The sequence below is a fragment of the Scyliorhinus canicula genome, chromosome 14 (assembly GCF_902713615.1).
Source record: "Scyliorhinus canicula chromosome 14, sScyCan1.1, whole genome shotgun sequence".
In the NCBI taxonomy this organism is placed as follows: domain Eukaryota; kingdom Metazoa; phylum Chordata; class Chondrichthyes; order Carcharhiniformes; family Scyliorhinidae; genus Scyliorhinus; species Scyliorhinus canicula.
The window spans coordinates 142,480,935-142,503,239 of NC_052159.1; the positions used below are offsets into that span (position 1 = coordinate 142,480,935).

Below are 22,305 nucleotides of genomic sequence, written 5' to 3' on the forward strand. Positions count from 1 at the left end.
TCTGGCATGTTTACTTGTGGGCTTCTGGGGTGAATCCCTTATTCAAAGGCACTCAATACCTGATTATTCTAATTATCTAATGGAGAGCTGCTGACCACTGATTGGCACTTAAATGGTGGACGTTCCCCAAAGGAGGCGATCACAGGGATCTTACCAGCTGTCCAGATTGGGGGCTAGAACCCTGTCTCCTGGATTCATTTCCACCCAAGGATTTAATTTTGTTTTAGCTCAGCAAGCTTTCATGATATGGAACCCGTTGCCTGAAAGGATGGCAGAAGTAGCTTTAATCATACCTTTCAAAGGGAGTTGGGTGTACATTTTCAAAGGAAAAGACAAAAATGGAGAACTGGGGAGAATTGAGCAGGGAATTGGGATTGATTTGATGGCTCTTTTCAAGGCAGACATGTTGGACCAAATGGTCTCCTTCTGTGTTATATGATTCTGTAATTCTGGGAAAAACCTTTCCTTGGTAGGCTTTACAGGTGTGGTAACTTGGGTACATGATCCATCGGGTTATTCTGATCAGGCTGTTGATCCCCCTGACACATGCCATCTTTTATGCAGTGCCACTGACAGCAGGGGTACACAGCGATAGGAAAGCCCACTTCCTTGCTGGTGAGAGATACGAGATACCTGGTTCACCTGGGTATGTTTTGGGTTAAGTTTTTCACATTTAAATGGCGTGGGGGAGCATGCAAGATAGACACAGTCCAAATTTGAATTGACTTGAACCACCTTCCTGTTTGAAGTGATCACTATTACTGACCTGGAAAGTATATTTGGGGCACAAAGGAGGGAGATGTTTCGATGAGACAGAATGCAGGCCCATTCAGTAGTTGACTAATTTCCAGCCCGGATGAACAACAGCGAAAAATCTAGATCTATTTTTCCTGAGCCTATACTGAACTGAATTTAAAAGATGAATATATGGGTGAACATAAATAGCCAAATAAAAAATTCCCTTTGATCTAAGGTTCCATGGTAAACATTGAGGGGAAATTTAACCTCCAAAAACAGGTGAGTTTTGGATGGCTGAAATGTAAAAATGATCAACCCAACATAACCTGCCTTGAATCTGTGCACTTCTAATTTTATTGTAGGCGGGTGGGAAGAGGATGACCAATCCACTCCAGGCATGCATCGCTCATTTAAATATTTTAATGAGGGTCTCGGTAAAATTTGGTGAGGACTGCCGCAAGTTAATTTCCAGCACCTCTTGTGGGTCAAGAGCTTCAGAAGTTCTTCTCTGTGGCCAAACTACTCTACTATTATTGGCCCACCCACCCACATCTCCCCACCCATCCACACCTCGACACCCCCAAATCTCATCCTTACTTCAAGTCATGATCTTCTGGAAATCTGGTCTTTCCCATCAACCCCCCCCTCCCCCCCCGCTCCTCCCATCCTACCCAGACCTAACCTTTCCCACTCCTCTCTTTCCTCTTCCCCTGAGCTGTACCTACAGCTGAATTGCAACCCACCAGTCAGCCTCTCAATTTTGTTCGCTGTTAATGAAGCACTGTTGTTAAGCTGAGCAAGAGATGCCCCATACAAAATCACCCTATCCCACCCTCCACTGTGCCTTCCCCACCTTCCTTTTAATATTCAGCCCCTAATTCCAGGTTTTAGACTATCTGCGAACAACACCATAGGGGATGGAGTAACGCAGCGATTTGGAAGCATCTGTATCACAAAAAAAATCATTCCATCAATTAGATGACACACCAGCATTACTTATATTATAACGTTCAGGCTAGATCATCAGGAAGCCGCAACATGAATTGTAAACTTAGGAACTATTGATCTTAAAGGAACAAAGATAAACTATTGCATGCTGGGCTTTCTTTTCTGATTATTAATGCATCCTGGCCACTATTTATCACTTGACTGATTTCACCAAAACAGATTACCCGGTCATTGTCACATTGTAATGGGATCTTGATCTGCACAAACAAGTTGCTGCATTTCCTACACAGGAACGGCTACACTTCAAAAATACTTCATTGGTTGCAAACTATTTTGAGCCATCTTGAGGTTGTAAATTGCCATACAAATGCAAGTTCTTTATCTTCATATACCTAGAATAAAAATGTAAATTTTTATTTTTTTGATAAAAATGTACCAAATACATAGACACTAGTTAAATAATTGTCTGTGTCTGTGCCGGTGTCTGCATGGGTTTCCTCCAGGTGCTCAAGTTTCCTCTCATAGTCCAAAGATATATAGGTTAGGAGGATTGGCCATGACCGATGCGTGGAGTTATGGAGATAGGGTGGGGGACTGGGACGAGATGGAGTACACTTTCAGAGGGTTGGTGCCGACTTGATGGGCTGAATGGCCTCCTTCCTGCACTGCAGGGATTATATGGACTCTTCTATGAATAACATGCAATCATGGGGTTAAGATAACATTCAGAAACTCTTTGATCTATAATTTAAAGTTAAATTAAGACCACAAGATGTAGAAGCAGAAGCAGGCCAGAGGAAATTTCACTTCCTATCTCAGACAGTCTTCATCTATATTTATAAATGGTCTCCCACATAGGCAGCCTACTCACCTTGAGATGATTCTGGCTATGTTTCCACAAAGGAAGACAACAGAACGTCTCAGGAAATCCAGCAGCTAAAGGTCGGTGAGGACTGCTGCAAATTAAAGGACTGATGACTCAGTGCTTAAATGCATCCGGAGACGGGAGATATTTCCTCCCTGGTCAATGATCAAGCAAGCTAGCTTCAGTTGAAATGGATGGAGGGGGACTACAATTGGCTTCAGTATTCTTAGAGTTGCAAAAGAAGTGAAAATATGGTCAGGGTTCCGGCCCCTATTTTATAACCAGCCCACCCTATTGGAAGCTTTGGCATATAACTATAGATTGATATGACATATAAGTAAATACTTTGATTATTCCTGATAATAATGGTTATAATGTTCTCCCATTAAGCCATTTCACTTTAATAGAAATTGCATTCAATGCCATTTGATCAAATGTATTGGAATTTTATGCTTCAGATTAGCTCTGATGTGAGATGAGCAGATATATTTTTTATTCAGAAAATATAACCCGAACAAATACCAAAAATGTTAACATTTATTTTTGCTTGTGTGCTCAATTAGATTTAGGCATCGAAAATGACCTGCAGGTTTAACTTGCTAAAGAACATGTCTGTCTGTCAGCCTCGGTTTTTGTGCATTATTTCCTTGTATTTTTCAAGTGCTGTCTGTGCAGGACCGGTATTGTAATACAAGGTTGTTATGTGATCCATCTTATTAATACTAAACACAGGGGAAGGAAAAGGTCAGAACCCCATGATCTGAGTAATGTGCAAGAGATAATACACTTCTCTTGGAACAGATGGGGAATTTAATGACTGATTTATTTGTCTACATTCCTGTGAGTTTTATATGCAGAGAAACTGGAATAATTACCTTCATCCTTAGTGTGTAACAATCTGTAGTTTAAGTGTTACAAATAGTTATTGATGTGACTGATGTACTGTATAATTTCTATTGCCCTGATACAGTTCTTGATATAACAGGAAGTTGCAACCGACTGAAATTCAAAAAGTGTGTGGCCATATAAAAAAAAAGCTGGAAGAACACTGTAACACATGAACGTGAAAGGAGGAGATGAGATTGTGGTTCTTTCATTCCTGGGATCTTTGATTGAATGCAATGCAAACCGACAAGATAAAAATCCATTTTCGGAGGTGCTACCAAACAGGTGACAATGAATCAGTAGCATCTTGACTCCGATGGCAAAGTCATTCGGCAAAGTGTAAAACAGGCGGCGGCAGATTCGCTGTCAACATGTTGAACTGTGACACGAGGCTAGCATCAGCACCAAAGTCTTTTCTCGACTTTCGACTCATTTGAGGCAGTCCAGTTTTTACTGGGGACAAATCCAAAGTTAAAATAACTCCAATGTTCAATATTGGATAGTATTACATTTTTTGGAATTTCTAACATTGGCACAGCGGCGTTTGTTGGTTTTGCCGATGAGCCTTCTCCTTAGGTTGCTGCATTCCCTGTGCTGTCTATACTAGGTAAGAAATTCAGGTTAGCGATCTCCTCTCCCCAACTAAGTAGTATATGCCAATGTCATGATGAAGCATGATTGGATGGCCATTATACATCCGTCCAAATCTCCATTCTGTTGACTTAACTGAGCCACAGAATCACAAAATTGTTACAGTGCAGAAGGAGGCCATTCGGCCTATTTGGGACGATTTTCAGCCCGCATTAGCCGTTAGCGAGAACGGAGACCCGGACACAAAATACGGCAAGAATCGGGAAATGCGTCACCGCATTTTCCAGGCACCTTGCCGGTGATGTAATGGGAATCCCACCATGGAAAGCCAGGAACCTCATTTAAATATAATCAGCATATCATTAGCTGGGATTTCCCCTCACTGAATATTCATTGGGTGCCGGCATGATGACTTGGCGACTTCACCTCTGAAGGGGATATCAGACATGAGTGCTCAGGTCACCATTGTCCTCCAGGGTGTGAATTGCAGAGGAGGCACCAGAGAGGATCCAGATAAGTGTAACTTGGGGCCGGGGTGCAGGGTTCAGTCTCGGCAACTCGGGGGATGGGGTCGATAGCAGACCTTTTCGACCCTTCATGTCTCCGAGTTTCTAGGTGTAAAGGGGTATGGTGGCTAGTAAGCAGGCAGCACTTCCCATGTCCTCCTTGCTGGGCTTGTGGCAATATCATCACTGAGGGATTGCCCTTCTAGAGTGATGGCTAGAAAGTAGGTGGGAGCAGGTGAATTCATAGGGTCAGCAAAGGAGACCTCTGTGATACGCCTGGGTCGGGTCCCATGAGATGCCAGGCTGCATGGGCAGAGTGAAGGACTCTGACAAGAGGTGGCTTCCAGCCTCATGAGGGCTGAAGACCCTCACACAGAGGGAGGACGAATGCAGTCAGAATCAACTCCCACACCAAGAGGGCATGAGATGTCTGGAAGTTCAAGGCCACTGGTTAGGGAGGCCAGACTGTCAGGGATTAGTGTCTGGGCGGCTGGCTGTTCAAGTTGGAACCTGCAGCCCATGGGGAGCTGGGGGGATGAGGGTGTCCTCGAAGGATGAAGTTGACTGCAAATTGCAGTCTTCACATGCATCAGGTGTGTCTCATCTGCCAGAAGGGGAGGCCAGTTGCCTAATCAGCCCCCTGAACCTTCCTTGACGACTCAATTGTGCCAATTTAGTCAGCATTGCAGTGCATGAATGTGCCACTGATTGGCTCCCAACAAAAATAGTTGGAAGCATAGCCCCCAAGCATTGAACTCCAAGGCTACTCACGTCTCCATGACAGAGGTAACACAGATGTGGTCCCCAATGCAAGACATTCTGGTGAAGGCGCTCAGCAGTCACCTTGACGGGTGGCAGCACCTTGCTCCCCCATGAGGGCAGGATGCAGGTCCAATGAATGTATTGAGCTGCCCTAGCTCCTCACACTAAGGGGGGGGGGATGTGTGCGCACAGATCATTGAGTCTCTCAAAGGTCGAAGTGCTTCATTCAGGTGGAGTTAAGAGGGGCAACTTTCAGGAAGTGTGACAGGGGATGGAGTGAGGCTCATTGGGAAGGCACTCACATTGGGGGATGTGCATGGGTGGATGTCCCAGACCCTGATAGGGCTGTGGGTCAGGGCATTGTCAAAATTCCTTATCACTCACTTAGATGTTCTTCTCCTTTTAGTTTTTGATTTGAGGGAATCATGGAGTCCGTCGAGCTGTAAATTCATTTGATTGTGTTCAAGCAGCAGCAGTGACATCGGCGTGCAGTTGCACACGGCCAAGACCAGCGCCCTGCAGGGAGGAGGAGCTAAGGCCCATTAGTCTTCCAGGAGCACGGACTCAGATGGCAAAGCCTCAGAAGAGGCACTACCAGCCACGGGTAACCGCCATAGAAGGCCCTACCTCCAGATGTCAGAGGTCAGTGCCGGAGAAGACTGTGTCCGTCCCGAGGGATGATGGGGCATCTGTGCCAGGTGATGCAAGAGTTGGCATTACATTGAGTGTGTGGTCACCCATTGCCCATGGCCCTGAAGGTCACTCTTGCTCTGAACCTCTGTGCCAACAGCTTGTTTCAGGGCTGCATGGGTGACTTGTGTGGCATCTCCAAACCAACTGTGCACAAGGGCCAACATTTACGTCAATTTGGACCGGGACCAGGTGAGCCAGGATGCCAGGGTCCTGGAATTTACCTGGATAGTAGGCATGTCCCAGGAGCAGGATGACATCGACTGTACCTACTTGGGTCTGCACTCCCCATGGCGGCATGAGTGCCATTTGTGAACCGCAAGGATACCAATTTCTGAATGTCCAGATCGTCCATAACCACACAATGCCCAGCTGTTTCTGAGGGAGAGAAGATGGATTGCTCTTTGGAGATGAAGGGTACTCACTCAGGAGGTGGCTGATGATGCCAGTGTGGAGGCCACAACACCCGCTGAGACTTGCTGCAATGAGTCTCATGCGTCATTGCGTGCGCTGGTCGAGCAGGCAATTGGACTGCTGAAACTGTGGTTCCGATGCATGGACCGGTGTGAGGGAGCCCTCAAATACAGCCTCCAGAGGGTGCCTTGCACCCCGCTGCGCTCTGCACAACCTACCAGTGCAGCGGGGTGAGCAGCTGGATAAGGAGTTGGAGGAGCGCCCCATCTCCTCGGATGAGGATGACATTGAGGAGGACGGTGAGGGACAACACATGGAGGAGGTGGAGGAAGGACTTTGGCAATGGCCAATGCTCGCGTGGGGAGCAGGGTTAAGGTCACCCCCCCTAGCTTCTCGGTTGGGGGACGACCAGGACTAGGGTGTGAAGATCTCTTCTACCATCGGGTTTGACATCCGGTTACTACTGTGGTGCCTACAGGAGGCACCTATCGTGAAAGTGACTACATTGATGGGCAGGGCGCCAAAGTGATTGACCAAATGCTGTAGGAGAATGATGATGACTTTCAGTGTGGATGGATCGATGCTCCTTTATTCTCTGCAAAACGTCTGACTCCTTCCCAACACAAAGCTGGATGTGACCTGCCATTGAACAGGGTGATATAGGAATGCAGAGGGGCTGAATGGCACCACTCAGCTGCTCCTCCCACGCCAGGGGTCCTCGTGCTTTTCTCCACCTACTGACAAGGTGGACAAACTCGCAACAAGTTTTCAGCCAATGGCATCCTCATAACTAGAGAACGCTGGTCAACATGCCAGGCCTGAGTGTTGATATCAGGGGGTGGGGGGTGTATGACCTTTTCAATGATTGGTGTTAGGGGAGCAGGTCGACCCTCGCCAGATGCAATGCAGCATTACTGCATAGTCAGTGTGGGAGATGGGCGAGACATAATGCTGCCATTCTCACACTCCACAGTGATGAAGCTCTGAGTGCGCACAGGGGTTTACGGAGCTGGGCACCATGACATGACATTGTGGAGGATCTGTATGGGTGAACAAAGTGAAGTTTAATACAGAGCGAAATTACAATGGTAACCTATCTCTACTGGTGCCTAGGTTCACCCGTGCCTATCGTTTCTTACTCTTCCTCACCCTCCATGTCGAGGTGCATCCCCAGGATGAGGTTGAGAAAATCTGCTGACTTCCATGCACTGTTGCCTGAGATGACCTGGGTGGGCGTCCCCTGTGAGGGCCTGGATCCTGAGGGTCTGGGCCTACTTTTGGGCTTCACGGATGTTGCAGTGCTCCCCTCCTTGGTGTGCCGCTCACAGGGAGCGGGGTATCAGATGGGCTGGACACACCCAGGGTCTCATGCGTGGAAGGCCCCATGCTGCCTCTGGGTACCCGGGAGCCCCAGGTCTGCTCAATGGGATGGAGGGACTGCTGGAGTGAGATCCAGAAGCCCTGCCGCCCTCTGGTGCTGATACTTGTTGATTCCCACTCGTGCCTGCACCACGCAGTTATAGTCCTGCTCCTTGGAGTTCATGCTCTCAGCCATGAGGTCATGAGTAAAACCATGAAACCCCCGTCATGGAGTGCATGTCCTGTGCCATGGTCTCCACTACGGACTCCACCCTCGCACTATCGCAGTGTTGGCCTTGTTGCGTAGTGTCATTGATCTGCCTAGTAACAGCTGCAAAACAAATTTAAAAGGCATGAAAGGATCTGCCAGCAACAGGTAGAAATCTGCCTAGTGACAGCAAGGGCCAGCATTCAAAAGTCATGGTGGCTTTCCCAGTAATGAGATTGGCAGGCATCCAAACAGAATCAGGTGTAAATCTATTGGTAGAAAAAGCTTACCTCATTAACTGAGAGATTAATAGAGGTATATACATGCTAATTTTTAGAATCAAAGAATTTGAGACACAGACAGACAGACAGCCAAATACACAGAATGAAGAATCAAAGGGGAAAAATTGTATAATTGCTAACAGCCTGAGAGATCAGTCCAGAACGCATAGTCAGGAGGCTAGACCCGCATCTAAGCTAAGGCGGTGCAGAAACTTTGTGAAGGCAGTTTAAATATCTTTGCTGGACCACAAAAAAACATTTCCCAGATTTGACTATGATCCCTACATTGTATGGTAACTATAAGCTGGATTTGACTTCTTGATTCATTTACTTTGGATGTTGTTTGGGGAAAGGGGAAGTCTTACGGAGTTCAGGTATCACAGATATATTTTGGAACAAGAGGTACGTTCTACATAAACCGTGTGTGTGTTTAGTGATTCATATACATAATTGTCTCAGAATATTGCAGTCCTGCCGTTTGTATTTGTAATTTCTTTAATTTAATAAATAGTCTTTAATAATTGTTACGCGATGACTGGCCTGGTTCCTCTCACTGAGTTCCATGTGACTACTCCAAAAACAAAACGATACACCCCCATGAACCTGTATTTTAAGTTGGGATATCTCGCAGATACTATCAGCGTAGGTTCATGACATTAGGAGTGATGGCATCATCTCCTCAGACAGAAGGCAATGGGACTCTTCCAGTCGGCCTTGCAGTCTGAGGAGGGATGTTGTCATCCCTTACTGATACTCGAGACTCTGCCTCAGACACTCCAGCAGCTCTGGGATAACGGAACCCAGGGGCATATCACCAGCCTGTGGTTCAGCCCTCCGAGTGCTGGATCCCAGGGATCGCTTGTTGTGGATGTTCAGCTGCGAGGTGTTCATTGGTGAGTGACCCAGAAACCTGCTTACTAACCCAGCTGTGAGTAAGTGCACTGGTGGAGGGTTACGGGTGACAGTTCTGATGCTTCCTCGCTGCTTGTCTCTAAGATGTCTTCCTCGGAGCTGCTGGGGTCTGTGGTCCCCAGAGGGCACGAGGATGGTCAGGGTCGGCTGACTGATTGACCTGCAAGAGAAGGGAGATGGCATTTGTCATCACAGGGGCAGACTGAGGAAGTTAACGCACGTGAGGTTTGCACCATGGCTGAATGTGTTGAGGGTTCTCACGTTTGTCTCTTGTCCCCGCCTCGCTCTCTGTACAGGTGTGGTCCTGCTCCTCACCGGCCAACCCAAGAGCTCTCTCCTCAAAGGGCATTAGCGTTCTCAGCTCAGCTCAGCGTTCCGGCAGGTTGTGGCCACTCACAGCAGTTATGCTCAAGCTTGTACTTGCAGTGTGAAAAGGTTTTCTTATATCAATTTTGTCTCTTTTGCTAATTATTTTAAATCTGTGGCATCTTGGTTCTTGATTCTTTCGCGAGTCAGAACAGTTTCTCCTTATCTGCAGGAATTCAAAATGTGTGTATTGTGGGATGTCAATCTGATATTGCCTTTTTTACAACACTGTTCAAAGTTAAATTATCCCCCAGCTCTTTTTAATATCACTTGAAAATATACAGATTTTCTTTCACTGGTCAATCAATCAATTCTAAAAGGCTTATTAAAGGGTCTTTCTTTCTGCACTGTAAGTGTCACCACCATTGACAGCTTCATTAAAATAGATTATGTGAAAAGCCCGGCAAAATAATGGCAAAGATAGCCCATGAAGCACAATAAACGGATACTATTGCATATGAAGGGCAAAGTGACTGTCTTTCAGAGCAACACACACCACTGACCCTGCTGCTAACATGCAACATACGATGAAAAGTCAAGAGTGTGAACTATTAGAGTCATTATGGGTCTCCGTTATGGATCTAGACTCCCAACTTGAAACCAGTGTTGATACATCTGCTGATTGCAGTGATTGACTGTTGTGTCATATTATCTGCCTGCCTTCCCTACCCTTATTTCATCAGGGGATATCAACACCACTAATCGTCAGGCAGGACTCAATTGATTATCTTCAAAAATTTGCTCCTGCTATTGACCATAATGGAAAAAAATTGTGCCTCTGAATTATTCAGAATGAAAACATACACAGAAGAAATCGATACCAGTGCATCTGATATTAAAGACAAATTAAACCAGGCAGTATAGCATGGCTGCAGGCAGATACAGTGCACTCAGAGGCGCACTTTAAAAGATAAAAAGAAGAGATCTTTTTTCTTTGTCTGGTTGGTTGTTATGTTAGCTTTTTCCAGCTTTGAACTGTCACCTCTGCATTCCCACACAGGAGTTCCAAGTACTGTACATTGGAAATGAGATCATTTGAAGAGTATCTGAAATGCAGTATGAGGTATGTACACTGGGTGCTTGATCAGATCATTCTTTCTGTGCTCTGATATTTCTTTTCCATCCAGTCTAACAAGCTGCTGAAAAGTCTCTGTTCATTAATGATTCCCTACAAAAGTCCAGTCAGTTCTGTACATCTTTGTGGTTTGTCAGCCTGCTGGCATCTGGTTGAAGGATGATAAACAATTGCCTATCTTCACATTTAATCCCTTAAATACTAAATTCCCTGAGGAGGGTTCTGTACATTTTTAATATTCTAGCATTGAAAGTTTTGTAACTTTGTGGTCAATACGAATGCATTCAATGCGAACTGGAAACCTATTGAAAATTATATTTGATAAGATTGAAATCTCTGCTTGGTACACCACAAGATAAGTCGGCGATTACAATTTTGTAGCATATTTTAACCATTGAAATCCTGCTCTAACCACCGTAAAAATTGCATAAAATGTCCCAGTTGGCTAGAATTTTTTATAGGAGGCTAAATGCCCACCTTGTTATATCACAAAGGATTAATTAAGTCATAATTTTTACAAGCTGGACCAGTGCCAGGCAACAGTGGGGCCTTATTACTCTGTCATACTCGCACACATTGAGGGTGCAGCTTAAGCACATAACTCATGTTGACTCGTAGGTTGGGACTCTTGTGGTGACTGCATATTTCAGGAGCAGCAATCCAATCTCTTTCTCTGACGTTTCTAAGGTTAGGCTGCATTCAAATTTCATCATAGAGCATGCCATACTCCACCACTTTGTCACTTGCATCCACACAGGTAAATCTATATTTTTTAAATTTTCTATTCCCACAAACAAATAATAAGTTTAATCAGATCCAAGTTCATTTCGGGGATTATCTTGGATTTAGGGAGCCACAAAACATTTCAAATGTTGTCTTTAACATACACCAAAATGTTTATCCATCTCGCCATTTGGATATGTTCTTAGATCAATTTTGGAAATACTAATGGGAGGAATTAAGGATTCAGATTTCCTCACGAGTGGTCTGCAATTCCTGCAGGAAGGTCTGAGATACGCATTTTGCAACTGGTAGGTGCAGACTGAGCGCTCAGTTAGCCAAGACCCCTAATATTTTGTTGAATACATTGCAGTGTATATTGTCATTTGTTAAACTACTTCATTTTACAATGCAAACTTTTATAAGAACAAAGAAATATTGGCTGAGGGTATTTTTTGTTATTAACAATATGTTTTAGAGTATTTTTCCTCACTTATTCCCTTTTAAATTTAGATCCTAATGCAATGACAGAGCACAGCGGAGACATTGACTATAGTCTCCAGATACTGCCGCGTCCATCCACAATACTCAATCCATCTCTAAATGGAAGGGAGGAAGGGTAAGGTAACATTATCCCTATAATGCTGTCACATGAATTATTAATTCTCTTCACAGCACAGCCACTGCAACATTTTCCACTTTTCTCAATATGTCACAGACCCTTCTAACAAGAACGTCCCTGTCACTGTCCCCATTTTTCATCTAAAGTACATGTGATCGCTTTTCCACAGACAGTTTATCTTCTAGGTCCTATGTATAGCTCATGACTGATTTTTGAATAGACTTTCATAGGTCTATGTATGAATGTAATAATGTATTTTACTGTACAGTTAAGTCTTGCTTGATGGAGGGGCATGAGCAGTCTAGGTGAGATTGGCGTTTTGAATGTAAAGTGAACCAGAGTTCCTGTGCTCCCATTTAATAGAAGAAAAAATCAAATTGGCACTCTGAGAAATGAAACCTATCCGTAAATATTGCTGCCTTGGACCATGACGTGTGTGGAATAGTATTTTTTTTAAATAAATTTAGAGTAGCCAATTCATTTTTTCCAATTGAGGGGCAATTTAGCGTGGCCAATCCAGCTACTTTGCACATCTTTGGGTTATGGGGGTGAAACCCACGCAAACACGGGGAGAATGTGCAAACTCCACACGGACAGTGACCCAGAGCCGGGATCGAACCTTGGCGATGTGAGGCAGCAATGCTAACCACTGCGCCGCCGAGCTGCCCTGTGTCATAGTGTTTTTGGTCTGCTTCAGATCGCAAATGTTGATTGTAGCATCGTGTTAGAGAAAACGCGTAACGTTTATGTACAAAGCCCAAAACTATCAGTACGTGAACCTTTGCCGAAATCATGGCACTCACATCAAACGAGCTAACAAAAAAATTGGTAAACATGTGCACTTGTGCTGGTGGCATTTTGCACATTTTGTGTTGGTGCAAAGCCATATTGGGCATGGCATAAATGTCGAAATTCATGCATCTCTGTAATTTTTTGACTTAAATTACTTCTGTGGGTATTGTAAATGTTTTTGTAACCTCAGAACCACGACCATATGCAGCCATGCTGACCCTGTGCTGAGATGGCAAGAGCGTGACTTCATCAATGGTGCGTCATTGCACTGTTGAATTGCGGCCACTACACAGCGTGATTGAGAACAGACATGACAACCCGTGAGTTACAACCACATCCAAATGAGATCCGTGAGTTTTTAACCATTTTAAACAGATGCAGAAGCAAAAAAAAAGAGACCAATTTTCCTAGTTTCTTTTAATGCTTCTCATTCTGGGAGGGAAGGGAAGGGGGGGACAAAAAAAGAATAATCAACACAGCGAGTAAGGACATTTTTATGTCTGTAGGAAATCTTAGCCCTTACTTGTCAATAAGACTTTAAGCATCCCTAATTCCATGAGCAAGAAAAGTGATGGGTTTTCGAAAGCAATTATGTAGTCACAGATAAATGGCCCCTGTAAGTCTGCCTATTTTTGAAAGGCTTCTCGACAGCAGCTCAGTAATCACTCATAAAGGTTCCAGTTCATCATCAAGTAATTAGTATTTTCATTAACTTGCTTATTGTCAAGGAAAATGAACCTTGATCAGCTAATTTTTCCTCAATGAGTTGAATATTGTAATGTATCTATAATTAATGTGCTTCATGCCACAAACCCATAATGGAAGAGGAATCTGATCCTGCTCCCAGCAGTCACTGTCAGTAAATGTTTGATGAATAAACAGAGACTTTCTAATGGGAAGTGGTGGCAACTTTTCTAAGTGTACACAATACAGACTTAATTAGGATTCCCAAGATTCTAAGAGTAAGAAACAAGTGTAATGTTGCCATGTCGGAATTATATTTGTCGTAAAGTAAAACATCTGAAATTGCTCACTGCTGCCATATTAAATTGGGATCCGGAAAATTCAGAGATGGTTGGAGACAGCAGTTGGCTGTGGAGTTAACAGGGAAAGTTAAAGGGGCATGCTCTGGGAGTGAATAAAAACAAATGATTTTGACCGCTGCAACTTCTCACACAAGCAATTGGAACGCCAAAGGCTGAGGGCAAATGAAACAGAAGTGCAGAAAATTAGGAAGAGCCTATTTAGCACGGATAGAAAGGACCTATTTACCATTGCAGAGAGGTTATAGATTTAAAGTAATCAGCAGGGGGATTGGGGGGAATTGAAGGAAAATATTTTCAGCCGGAGGATGCTGGGGCCTGCGACTCGCTGCCTGAAAGGATGGTAGAGGCAGAGTTTAAAAGATACTTGTATGCAGATGATGTTCGTTAACCTACCTTTGGACCAAGAGTTGAAAAGTGGGATTAGGCTGGATAGGCCTATTTCAGTGCTGTAACATTTCTAAGCTTCCATGGTACACTGATATTTCTGAAATTATCTTACATATATGCTTTTGGTTAGAAAAGAGGAAGTGAATGCACTTAGCTGCTTTGAAGTGGCCACCATCTGTCAATCAGAATGGTGGGCGGGATTCTCTGATTATGAGGATAAGCGTTGACGCCGACATAAACGCCTTCGCGTTTCTCGACGGCATCAACATGGCCTCAGGAGCAACGATTCTGACCCCTACAGGGGCCCAGCACGGCACTGGAGTGACCATGCTGCTCCAGCTGCCGATCCCCGGCGTAAAACAGGAGCCGCGGATCTGTGCATGCACAGTGGGACCGGTGCCAAGGCACGCATGCGCAGTGGCTCCCTTCTCCGCACCGGCCCCAACGCAACATGGCGTTGAAAAAGAGGCCCCCAGCCCGAAAGGCCGGTCCGCCGATTGGTGGACCCCGATCGTGGGCCAGGCCACAGCAGACGCCGCCCTCCCCCACCCTGGGTCGGACCCCCCTATCCCCAACCAGGCCGCCCCAAGATGGATCCACGCCGAGGTCCCGCTGGGTAAGAGCAGGTGTGAATGGCGCCGCGGGACTCGGCTTTTTTTGCGTGGCCGCTCGGCACATACCGGGCAGAGAATCGCTGGGGGGAGCCCCGTAGAGTGGCCCCCGACCAGCGCCACGCCGACACCAATGGCGGCGATTCTCCACTCTCCAGAGAATCAGCGGACCGGCACGGAGCCGCGTGGCACGATTCGCGTCCGTCCCGCCGATTCTCCGGCCCGACCCTGGGGTGAGAAAATCCCGCCCAGGATGTTTATAAACGTTACAATTAGGATCAATGGAGGACACATCAGATGCATTCAAGTGTGAAGGGCAAGAAAAATAAACAAACCTCTAGCCTGCCATATTTAAACTATTGAGCTGCCATACAAAGTCTAGTAAAGGTTCTACACTGTGAAATTGAATGAATGCTGGTCAATTTCAAAGGATCTCAGGGATTTCAAAGGAAGGCTCCGTCACTTCAAAGAAGAACAGTTTTAAAAGCATAGGCCTGAGTGAATCGATGTGAGGATAGGGAATGCCTTCTTTGTTTGCATCTTTAATGAATTGACTGAGCTGCTCATCAGCTGACAGGCGGAGCACTTCAGAGGGAGAAGGCCACTTCGTAGTTTAAACAGGTCAGACCAGGATGATAATTTTGAACATAGGTGCCTGAGATCACCATGCCATGAGTGACGTTCAGGTTGCCCAGACGAGACATGGGACCCCCATCCCAGGCGAGGGTCCTGGGGTCAAGACCTTATGCACAGCCCGAGCCCACCAAACCTCCAGGACCCTTGGGGGATTTTTCCTCTGCAGCCTGGCAGCGGCAGAGGGGCACATGAGCAACGGAATAACGCCCTTGACCCTCTTCGGGGTCCAACGCACCAGGACAGTGCATGTCCGTACTTGCACCAAAGATCGCCCAGTGGAGTTCCCACCGTGGAGTTTAGAGCATAACAGGGAGGTGAAGGTTCAATCTACCAGCCCATTAGTCGCATTCCAATAAATGCATATCAGCTGTGTGCATGTTCCCGGCACAGTAGCATAGTGGTTAGTACTGTTGCTTCACAGCTCCAGGGTCCCAGGTTCGATTCCCGGCTTGGGTCGCTGTCTGTGTGGAGTCTGCACGTTCTCCCCGTGTCTGCGTGGGTTTCCTCTGGGTGCTCCGGTTTCCTCCCACAGTCCAAAGATGTGCATGTTAGGTGGATTAGCCATGCTAAATTGTACTTCGTGTCCAAAAAGGTCAGGTGGGGTTACGGGGACAGGATGGAGGTGTGGGCTTGGCTAGGGTGCTCTTTCCAAGGCCCGGGGCAGACTTGATGGGCCGAACGGCCTCCTTCTGCACTGTTGATTCTATGATGATAAGCCCTGCCAATGTGGGGCTGGAAGTCTGCTATGACTGGCGGGGAGGGACCGGAGACGGGCAATGTGTCTGCTGCCCAACTCTAATCCCGTTTTTGGGCCAATGTGGGATTCTCCGCACGATTGGGATTCCTGATCTTCACAGTGGGGAACGGTGAATTCCAGCCTATATCCTTTACCAGCTTGCTTCTAGATATTCTGCCTTCTATTGAAAAATCCCGGAGATTGATAACTGAATATAAAATTCCCACGGTGGGTACTTTTTACAGGACAAAGTGAGGTTTCTACTCATATTATTGTACCGCGATCGCTGGGAATGCTGTGGGAATAGTCAATTGTGCCATTCTCACCATCCTTATCCCAGCACTGACCACCAGGGATGCCACAATCAAGGTCAGGAATTCTCTGTGTGGGAGTGTGTGGGCCGGTCTCAATGACACAGGGTCCTGGAGCTCTGAGATGTTGTGCTACTTCTGCCTCATTGCTTCCCCCACCAACCCTCATCAGTCCCCCAATCCATTACCCCCTCCCTTTAGTTATTCAATGAAGAAAAAAGGTCAGTGACCAGAGCAGGAGGCTCTCTTGATTCTTCCCAGCTCTCTGGAGCCTCCTGATGAACATCACAACTCAACAGAAGATTATGAAACCCAGATGATGTGTGTCATACAGAAAGTGGGTCACTAATTTCTCAGAGAAGCGAAAAGGGTTGGATGCGTACACGTGAAGCGTGCCTCTTCCGTTCTGCCACTTATTTATTTATTAGAAATATTTATGCACGATATTCCCAGTTAAGTTTAAAAGCTTGTTTTCAACACTTCCCACCCAAGGGCCACCAACAGCATTACAGAGCACTGGAGAAGAAAGAAATTCAGCAGAGATCAACATGCCACAGCCTTTTATGTTTCAGATTTGTTCTAACATTGTATTTCATTTTGTGATGTTGCCTGAACTGAACCATTCACCTTATCGCGCAGGAAACTACGAGAAAGCACGAGCTGGCTGACAAGCTTGCACATGATGGAGCGTGCTTTAGAAAATTAGATGGTCAACTTTGCATCCCTCCCCAGGTGACCTGGCCAAGACCATTAATTTCAGCCTTGAGGGTTAAACTCAGTGCGAATGTCAGTCAAAGCTGGGTATTGAACCCAGCACTGCTTGTTGAGGCCAGCAGCCATTGAACTATAACCATACATCCACTTGTATTTCAACTATTATTTATTACACAAGAGCCCAAATCACAATTTTTTCTACGCGACAGGTTAACGCACAAAGAAAAAATCGCCAAACACATACTATGAGAATAAATGGATGATTTATTTTTTTTTTTTATTTTTTTTTTCTTATAAATTTAGATTACCCAATTATTTTTTCCAATTAAGGGGCAATTTAGCGTGGCCAATCCACCTACTCTGCACATTTTTGGGTTGTGGGGGCGAAACCCACGCAGACATGGGGAGAATGTGCAAACTCCACACGGACAGTGACCCAGAGCCGGGATCGAACCTGGGACCTCAGCGCCGTGAGTCGGTTGTGCTAACCACTAGGCCACCGTGCTGCCCTATATATGGATGATTTGGCTTCACATTTTGAATGCGCCTCATGAAATCTAACATGTGACATTCTACACATGAAGTGATATCCAAATTTGTCTGAGGACAAACAATTGCCTGTGTCTTACTGTGGTTGGTAGCAGTACAGATTAAGTCACAACAATATTAATAATGCAGTATGAAGCATGTCTCATTTAAAAGGGCTGTATGCATTATTTTGACATTGCTGGCGAATAAATCACCAACGTTGGGATAGGTGTACTAATGGTGTGCCAAATGCATTTTACAATTAAGAGTAAATTAATAAAATTATGAATTAATTAGCAGCAGTGTGACACTTTTCTTCTTTTAGGGGGTCATCACCTTATCGGTGAGTTGGAAAGAGATTGAAGATTCATCTCAAGCCTGACGACAGCAAATATCCTGTCCGAGACAATGGCGGGTCTTTTTGGCCCTTTTCTGAGATCTTCCATTCGCGCCATAGGAGACCCCCCTGGGGTGATGGGGTCCCCGGCAGCGGGGATGGGTGAGCCGTAGACATTGGCGGAACTGGAAGATCCCACCGCTGGCCAATGGTGACTCCCATGGCCATTGGAAAAGATGCTGTGGAGCGTTACTGGAAAATCCAGTCCAGTGTCTGGAATAGTGACAAACCCAATCTGCACCTAATCCTGAAACTATTGATCAAAATTACAATTACAGAAGGAACTATTATGTATTACATTTGCGTGAATTATTTTGAAGCATGTATGACTTCACTAAATTTCTGATTAATAATTTATGTTTATGACATGGTACAAAGGAGGGAAATATCATTAACCTTGCTAAGAATTCCATTTGATGATGTGTCACTTGTTTTTCTGGGCTTCTGTCCTGGAGCAGTTGATCCCTCATCAACCACCATACTGCTCATCCTTTCTCACCAATGCTGGACATCTTCAGCTTTATCCGCAATATCAAAAGCCATTTCTCCCATACTCTCACTACCTGGGCTGGTGCCTGCTTCATGAGGGTGGTGGCAGCTGTTTATGTGTGCAATCTGCGATCAGGTTTGTCCTTGCTCTCTGACGAGAGCTTCATGTACAATATTACAACATAAACATTCATGTACTTGGGCAAATTGTGCTCAGCCACCACAGTGATAGGGGAGGACTGAATGGAGGTGGGAAAATGGTATCAGCCTCGTTACCAAATGTCCTCTTCTGAGGATCTGGAGTAAGCAGGTGTAATAAATAAGCTTAGTACCTACTACTGAACTTGGACAGAAAGAAATAAAGTCTTGCATTTATATAGCATCTTTCGCAACCTCACACCATCTTATTGTGCTTTACAGCCAATTAAGCGCTTTAAAGTGTCGTCACTGTTATAACGTAGGATGCACAACAGTCAATTTGCACACAGCAAGGTCCCACCGACATAAGGACCATGTTTTAGTGATGATGGTTGAAGGATAAGTATTGAAAAATTCCCTTGATCTTCTTTCCAATCCTCTGGGACGACTCCCCTTTAATATCTCGTCTGAAGTATAGCACCACCATCAGAGCTGTGCCAGAATACCAGCCTAAATTATATGCTGAAGCCTCTGGATTGGCACTTGGACCATAACCGTCTTGTTCAGAGGAAATAGTGCCACCAATTGAGGAGAAGTAGACACCACATCAAGATGTATGGCACATCTCAAGATGCCCTACAAAGGCTCTTTCACCATTCCAAAGGCATCTGATTAGAAACCTGATAGGAAAATTCAGCTCTTTGGAGTCAGTACCTGGAAGAGGGGTGTAAGAACACGTGATCATATCTCGGTGGGTTTGAAGAGGCAACTGATTGATGGTCTTTAATTGACAAGGGAGTCAAGTGTTATAGAGCACAGGCAGGAAAGTAGAGTTAAGGCCACACCAGATCTGTCATGATCTTATTGAATGGTGGAGCAGGCACGAGCACCAAATGGCCTATTCCTGCTCCCATGTCATATGTTCTTTTGTTTTGTTGTGGTAGATGTGTGTCCATGCTGTAGCACACCGTTAGTACCTTTAGCGATGAGCCATGTTGTTGGCTATTCTACTTTGGACTTTTTGGGAGGACCTCCTGGTTCCTACTGTGCACCGAACATGGGTTCAACTCCACATTTGCCAGTTGTTTAATAACTAACTCGTGATCACCCTTCATGAGGGGAACTAAGCGGGATTTCTCATTGCAGTCAAACTGGTTACACATGACATGCATTTGAAGTTTGGAACCAAGTTAATCTTCCATAATCTCAATAATGTATACCTTGTGACAGACATGTTCATGGTGCCTTAAGTTGCTGTTAACAATTTGTCAGCTGCTTCAGCTCTTTGATTGACCTGGGGTGTAGTGGGGCTGGGTTTCTATGCTATGGATAGGCTGAAAGTCAATGTTCTAATGGATAGGATGATCCTATCTGGTCCAAGTTATGCAATGGTTAAATTCCAGATTTGTGCAAGATGGAAGGCATAAACAATATGGATAGGCTGTTCCCCTTAGTTGAAGGGCCAGTCACGAGGGACACATGTTCGAGATGAGGGACAGGAGGTTTAGGGGGGGGGGGATTTAAGGACAAGTTTTTTTACCCAGAGGGTGATGATGGTCTGGAATTCACTGCCTGGGAGTATGATGGAGACAAGTTTCCTCACATCCTTTAAAAAGTACCTGGATGAGCACTTTGCACGTCATAACATTAAAGGCAAGTACTGGCAAATGGGTTTAGGTAGGTAGGTCAGTTGTTTTTCAAGTGTTGGTGCACTATGTCATTCTGTGTTTCTCTACCCATGTGACCTTTACTGGTTTTGTACCCAATCATTCGATTAATGACTAAGGTGGTGGGTGCGATTGAACAGCCACACTACGCCTGAAAAGCAGCTCGTCACAGCACAGTGCAGTATGGCCGATAGAAGCTGGGAGACACCACTCCTGGAATTTATCTGGCTTACAATGCCTCGCGAGATCTAATGCAATCATGCAAGATGTTGTGACTGTGGGCGGGATCACTTTTGGGCAAATCTGCATATTAAAAGTGATACAGGCAGTCTCACTTTAATGTGTGGATTTCTGAGGTACCTGAGGCATTGGGATCTATCCCCTTTTCCCTCGGAGACCTAGGGTGAGCGCTGTTCAGTACTGGTCTCCACAAACAGAGCAGCTCGGGATGAACCTTGACAAATTTCACTGCTTCTCTCTCCAGACCTTCTTTGCAAAGGCACATTCCACAAGGAGGTGGGTGACCGTTTCATTTCCCCCACAGCCACTCCGAGGGCAGCGTGAAACGGTGCTGAGCCTTCGGGTGTACATGAAGAATCTAACGGGGAGGGCCCTTCTCACCACCAGCCAAGCTAGGTCTTGGTGCTTGTTTGTAAGTTCTGGTGATGAGGCATTCTGCCAGATGACTCTGACAGTCAGCTCAGGGAACCATCCAACGTCCTCCACAGTCTCCTTTTCCCTGAGGGCCTCGAGGACATTACGTGCTGACCACTGCTTCATTGTCTTGTGGTCAAAGGTGTTTTTCTTCAAACATTTTTCCACAAGCGACAGGTGGTGCGGCACGGTCCAACTACTTGGAGCGTTCCGCGACAATGAGGCCAGGCCCATCCTTCGTAACACCGGGGACAGGTAGAACCTCAGTATGTAGTGACGCTTGGTATTTGCATACCCGGGGTCCACGCACAGCTTGATGCAGCTGCACACAAAGGTGGCCATCAGGATGAGGGCGACGTTGGGTACGTTCCTCCCTCTTTATTCAGAGGTTTGTACATGGTGTCCCTTTGGACACGGTCCATCTTGGATCTCCAGATGAATTTGAAGATGGCCCGGGTGACTGTTGCAGCGTAGGGTCGGGTAATGGGCCAGACCTGCGCTATGTGCAGTAACACCGAGAGTACCTCACACCTGATGACCAGGGTTTTGCCTGCAATGGAGAGGGAGCGTTGCTCCCACCAGCCCAGTTTCTGTCTTACCTTGGCTATGTGGTCCTCCCAGTTTTGGGTGCATGCCCCAGCTGCTCCGAACCATATCCCCAGCATCTTCAGGTAATCTGACCTGACAGTGAAGGGGACAAAGGACCGGTCGGCTCAGTTCCCAAAGAACATGGCCTCGCTCTTGCCACGATTTACTTTGGCTCCCGAGGCCAGTTCAAACTCGTCGCAGGCATTCAAGAGCCTGTGTACAGACGCGGGATCCGAGCAGAAAACGGCGATGTCGTCCATGTACAAGGAGGCCTTGACTTGGTATTTGTCAAGGTTCATCCCGAGAAGCTCTGTGACACAGGACTCTGTGCTCTACGGACTGTTTACAGGGGCACACACCAAAACAAACATCAACTGCTGCTGGAAGGTCATCAACTCGGTGAAAGACGCTCTTTGGTCTGCCCGAAACTTGCTGATCTTCCAGTGCAAAGAATTGTCCTCGACAGAGTGTTGCAGACTGGCACATTCCAAGGTCCAGGACTACGTGCTGAGGGACGCACTCAAGCTTGGGGCAGCTGCCGCCAAGACGCAATGGGGAAAGACCACTGTGTAAGGTCTTCCAAGAAATGTACACCGAGGGGTGGGTAACAGTGTAAAACCCCTCGGTATAGGTCATCAACACTCGAATGTATAAAAGAAACATGACAAT

General features: G+C 45.9%; 1 long non-coding RNA gene across 1 annotated transcript in view; it reads left to right on the forward strand.

Annotated features, from left to right (window-relative positions):
* The window catches only part of LOC119977182, a 38,312-nt gene extending 25,264 nt beyond the window's left edge, over positions 1-13,048 (forward strand). Inside the window, exons 3-5 of the long non-coding RNA XR_005463134.1 lie at positions 10,526-10,588; positions 11,834-11,939; positions 12,925-13,048. This is a non-coding gene — a long non-coding RNA (uncharacterized LOC119977182). The remainder of the gene's footprint in view (positions 1-10,525; positions 10,589-11,833; positions 11,940-12,924) is intronic.
* Positions 13,049-22,305: the final 9,257 nt, after the last annotated feature.